Raw genomic sequence first — 5,971 nt, 5'->3', positions numbered from 1 at the left:
GCACAGAGAAGCCAAAACACAAGGAAGAATTCAAGACAGTAAACAGTTGAATAGAAGATTTCAAAAGGCAGTGTTCTACCCACACAATGCCCCTCAAAGAAATCTAAAAACATGTCTGAAATTTCAAGAGCGTTTGTTATATTATTTCCACGCGTGGAGACTTTTCTCCTTCCTCAGGAAGGTGGTGAAGGAAAAAAGCCTCGAGGTCCCCCTCCCACTTGCTTTTATAGCCCTTTCTTTTTTTTTTCATGCCTTCACATTAACAGTTTATTCTTAAGTGTGCTACACAAAGGCTCCCACAGCTCAAATAGCTACAATGTTCTTGAAGAATATATATACATAAACATACACATATGCATATACATATATATGAGCGAGACAGAGAGAGAGGAAGGGATTTGTTTCAAAGAAACAGTTCACATATTTATGGAGGCTAGAAAATCCCAAATCTGTGGAGCAGGCATCAGGCTAGAGGGTTCTCCTGATTCACACAGGGGCAGGAGCTGATGAACTCAAAAGCGGCATGTCAGATGGAAGGCTGCTCAGTCCTGGGGCTGCAGGAACTGATAAGTCCTTAGATCTGCATGACAGATCACAGGCTTACATCCCAAGAACTGAAGGTCAGAGTGTGACAAGTGGGATGCAGGACCAAGAGGAAGCAAGGTTTGTCAGGACATCTATACAGAGGATGCAGGTCACACCCCCAAAGAAACTCCCTTTTCAACTGACTGGTGCTCGTATCAGATGACAAAACACAGGATGATTGCGTAAAGTCCACTGAACCATCGAGAATCATTGCCTAGTCAAACTCACACATAACCTTAACCATCAGAGATACCATGCCTTTAGATCTTTTGGTTTTTATAATTCCTTTATAATCAACTGACGATTATTCCAACAGGATTCTATGTTGAACATAATGAATCATGCCTATACAGTTTGTGCCAACGTCCTTGACTTTCTCTCATCCACTGATTTGTTTTTCAGATCTTGTAGTGATGGTAGTTTTATTTTGTCCATATTTTTGCTATAAACATTGAGAAATATACCAGAGACAACTAACAAGCCAGACCATATATACTGAAATGTGAATGGTTTAGCAAAGAATAGAAATGAAAGTACAATGGTCATTGCTTTTCTTCCTGTTGTCACTGTTACAGCAAGAAGTGCACCAAAAATTTTAATCAAAGCTAGAACAAAGGAGATTCCAAAATATCCAGTGAGAGAAAAAAGGAAAGCATAACCATAGGTCTGAATTGGATTCTTCGAACAAAATGTTACTGCAGGGCGTAATCCAGTAGTGCATGTCAATCCCAATAATATGTACACAAAACCTATTGAGTATGAATACAGAACCTCTAATCAGCCCCTTGTTGCACGTTCTCCACGTAGGTTTGTGTGTTCTTTGGCAGTCCATGGAATATTCCATACTCTTTTTCAACCATTTCTGAATTAGAAGCGTTATGCAGTTTCATAGCTTTCTCCTGGACATTTCAAATGACAGCATCTGCACATAGTGCCAGAGAAATAAGGATCACACCTGTCAAGTTGAAATTTGGTGCAATTGTGCTGTCAGCCAGGGTAAACCATATTAAACCAAAGCTCATACACACTGCAGCAAACACATCTGCAACATTATATCGCTTTCCTTGGATAAAAACTCCTCCTAGCATAACAGGAATCAATTTGCAGCACTTGAAGATGACTTGGGTAGGATAATTCAGTAAGCCCAAGGAAGGGTTTGATAACCCCATAGTACCCACAGTTACAAAAGCTATTATCATGTAGGTTTTTCCTGGTATTCTTCTTCGTTTGTCCTGAATAAGCTGAAGTTCTATTAGGCCAAATATGGAGTAAAACCCAAACTGCACTAACGTAAGGTACCAGCCATAGGGCTTAAAACCTTCCACTGAAAATATTAGTTCCTGTAAATATCCATAAATAAGATAAAATACAAAAACACCAGCAACGCAGATGAAAAACTGAGTAAGCTTGTTAAATCTGCTGAGATTTATGCCAAGTACCATGATGTCATCTACTGACCTGATATGTGGTGACATTGTTTGGGTTTTGGAAGGGACAGTAATGGAAATATATTTTCTGGAGTTGTTGAATTTGAGATCCATTGTTCTTATTTTGCTGCATTCAGTGCTTCCCAGGGTTTCCTTGTTTATTCGTCAGTTTTGTTTGGTCTTTCTTTGCTGACTCACGTCCTGGAAGAGTCTCCCTGGCCCGGGTGGTGCCTCAGCCAGACGGGGAGTCTCCCCCTTCCCAGGTGCGTCGCCATCACCTCCTCTTCCTCTCCTACTCCTCCACTTTCCCCGCAGCAGCCACCTTTGGCAGACGCTCCTGGACCCGGCGCCAGGTGCCACTCTATAGCCCTTTCTTGAGTGCCCCTGTTAGCGCAGAGAGATTGGTGGGCCAGGGGATCAGTCATTTGGTCGGCTTTTGATGGGCTGGCTACTTTGCCTGCCTTTACTCTTTTTGTGTCACCTAGACACTAGTTAATTCTTTACTTTTAAAGGATAGACCAGGCTTTACCTGGGGCACTCATGTTTGCCCTAAGCTAAGAAATTTTATGGCCCACTTCTGCCTTTAGCATTAATGGGGGTTTATAAAAAATGGGGTTTCTGCTGTCCCTTCAGCAGCACGGGATGACAAAGTAAAATATTACAATGAAATGTGCAAGGAGCTGGAGTCAGAAAATCAAAAGGGCCAAACTCTCTCAGCATTTCTTAAGCTCAAGGAATTGAAGATCAAATTCAAATCTTGAGTTGCTATAATCAAGGATGCTTTAGGCAGAATATTAAATGATCCGGGAAGTAGCTAATGGAGATAGAAGGAATATACTGAGTCATTGTATAGAAAGGAATTGGCAGATACAGAAGAATTTAATGGAACAACATATGAGCAAGAGCCTATGGTAATGAAAGAAGTTCAAGCTGCTTTGAAGGAAATAGCAAAAAACAAGGCCCCAGGAATAGATGGTATACCAATTCACATATTTCAGCTAACAGATGCTGCCCTGGATGTGCTTACCAAGTTGGGCCAAGAAATCTGGAGAACAACCACTTGACCAACTGACTGGAACAGATCTATATTTGTTCCCATTCCAATAAAAGGTGACCCAACAGTGTGGAAACTATAGAACAATATCATTTATTTCACATGCAAGCAAGATGCTACTGAAGATTATCCAAAACCAACTGGAACAGTACATCAGCAGAGAATTTCTGGAAGTCCAGGCTGGGTTTAGAAGGGGTTATGGAACTAGAGATATTGTAGCTAATATTAGATGGATCTTAGCTGAACACAGGGAATACCATAAGAATGTCTATCTGTGTTTCATTGGTTATGCAAAGGCATTTGACTGTGTAGATCGTAACAAACTGTGGCTGACTCTGAGAAGAATGGAAATCCCAGAACACTTGATCATGCTAATGAGAAACCTATACTTGGACCAAGAGGCAGTTTTCAGAACAGAGCAAGGAAACACTGCATGGTTAATAATTGGGAAGGGCATATGCCAGGGATGTGTCCTGTCTCCATTCTTTTTCAACCTGTATGCTGAACAGATTATCTGGGAGGCTGGGCTGTATGAGGAGAAATGTGTCAGCTTGCTGAACCAGAGGAGGAACGGAAGCGTTTGCTGCAGAGGGTCAGGGACTACAGCCTTCAATATGAATTGAAGCTCAACATCAAGGAAACAAAGATTCTTACCACTGGACCAATTGACAGCATTAGGATGGATGGTGAAGAGATTGAGATTGTTCACAGCTTTAGTTTGCTTGACTCCACAGTCAACACTCTTGGCACCAGCAGCCAGGAAATTAAAAGATGTGTTGTGATGGGAAAGTCTGCTGTTAGGGACCTCTCCAAAGTACTGAAGAGCAATGCTATCTCTCTGGAGACTAAGGTGCATCTTACACAGGCCATGGTCTTTGCAATCACTTGTTATGCATCAGAGAGTTGAACAATGACTAGGAAGGATAGAAGGAAAATTTATGCCTTTGAGCTGTGGTGCTGGGGAAGAGTATTGAGTGTAGCATAGACTGCTAAGAAAACAAACATATTAATCTTAGAGAGGGTTAAACTGTGCTGCTCCTTGGAGGCAAGGATTCTGAGGCTCTGTCTAACATACTTTGGACAAGTTGTAAGGAGGGAACAGTCCTTGTAGAGGAACATCATGCTTAGTATGGTGGAGGGACAGTGCAGGAGGGGAAGACCCTCTATGAAGTGGATTGATGCAGTGACTGGGGTAATCGGGATGGGTGTATCAGAGACAGTGCGATTGGCACAGGACAGAGCAGAGTTTAGGGCTCTTGTCCTTAGGGATGCTATGAGTCGCAAGCAACTCGACGGCACATAACAACAACAATAACCTGTCCTCCTAAAGTTGAGCTCTATTGGCATAGTCCCCAGGGACTTGTGCTGTTAACCAAAAAGTGGTACCTCTCTGGAGCTTCATAGCCACCAGTGACTCCACAGGAGAGAGATGAGCAATTGCCTCCCATGTGATTTACAGCTTTGGAAACCCAGTGAAGGCTCAGATATAAGTCAGTTCAGTCTTGACGACAAGGAACTAGAGTTTTATCCATTAACAACAATTTGAGGGACTACAAAGAGTTATTTGACTTAAGTTTATTTTGCTAGTATAATCAGAAACAGCCCTAAAGGAAGATGGTTTGGGAGTATTTGTTGAAAGAATAGGAAGAAAATTCTCTGTGTGTGTGTGTGTGTGTGTGTGTGTGTGTGTGTGTGTGTGTGTGTTTAATCACCTCCTTTCCTGCCTATCCTTAAAGAGTTACACAGATAGCAACTAAGAAGGCACAGGCCAGCCCTCTGTCTTCAGACAAGCAAGCTGAAGACCTAGCTTTTCTATTTGATTGCCAACAATGTCATCTCTTTGTCCCTGCCAGTCCCTCTCTTGGACCAAGGGCTCACTCCTCTTGGCCTTATCCAGATTCTACCAGCATCTTCCTATTCTGCCTCTATTGATCTTCATCTCATTTCTTAGCCTTAGTCACTTTCCAGGGACTCTCAGAATCCATCCCTGAAGGCTCTTAGAGCCCATCCAAAAAATATTGATCTTGGCTAATGAGCCAGGTCTTCCCACAAGAGGAAGTGCCTAGTGCTGAGGTTCCATGAGCTTATATAAGCCTTTAGTAGAGTGGGGCTTATATCGGTCCTGATCCTTTCCCCTTAGTATAATAATCACTTAAGCACAAAATAAACAATAATCACTTAAGCACAAAATAAACAATGATTGACTAGGAAAGACATCTGAATGATAACCCTTAGACACCCAGAATAGGAGTACTGAATAGTGTTGTTATGTGCTGTCAAATCAAGTGTGACTCATAGCAACCCTGTGGACAGTTAACCTGAAACATAACCTATCTTGTGCCATCCTCATTGTCTCTGAGACACTAGAGCCCATTGATGTAGTCACAGTGTAAGTCCATCTTCTTGAAAGTCTTCCTCTCCTTTGCTGACCCTCCATCTTCCCAAATATGTTGTCTTTTCCCAAGGAATAGCCTTACCTATCTACATGTCCAAAGTGTGAAAGACGAAGCTTCGTGATCCTTGCCTCCAAAGAGCATGAAGCACCTGGTGAATTTGAACTGCGTGCCTAATGGAGTCAATAATTCATTGCAAAAAGTACAAAGAACTCAGAGATCCTATTGACAGTTACAGGGCTTATCAGTGAAATGAGGTCACAAGTCAGGATTAGGAGCACTCAGGATACAGTTTTTCAGTCAGGATAGCTCCTCGGCTATGCACAAAGGCGGGTCTCTTGCTCACCCTTAGCCTCACGGCTTTGGCCTTTGCCCTGGTCAGATAAGTGTCACAAAGCTCTTTTAGTTCTTTCCAAAAGCTTTCTCACTCTTCCATCAGCCTCCCGTCTGAAGGTACTCAGCTCTTAGCTCAGTGGATCAGTAACTCTAGCTTGGTGGATAAGTGCATCGAG

At 42.4% G+C, this 5,971-nt stretch overlaps 1 pseudogene; it reads right to left on the bottom strand.

Moving 5' to 3' along the window:
• Positions 1-930: 930 nt before the first annotated feature.
• Positions 931-2,207, bottom strand: LOC102850849 (annotated as a pseudogene).
• Positions 2,208-5,971: the final 3,764 nt, after the last annotated feature.

Source organism: Elephantulus edwardii, unplaced genomic scaffold, assembly GCF_000299155.1.
Source record: "Elephantulus edwardii isolate Elephantulus edwardi_28Jun2011 unplaced genomic scaffold, EleEdw1.0 scaffold00373, whole genome shotgun sequence".
NCBI classification, from domain to species: Eukaryota; Metazoa; Chordata; class Mammalia; order Macroscelidea; family Macroscelididae; genus Elephantulus; species Elephantulus edwardii.
The sequence above is the reverse complement of the archived record's forward strand: the minus strand, read 5'-3'. Positions and strand labels throughout refer to the sequence as shown.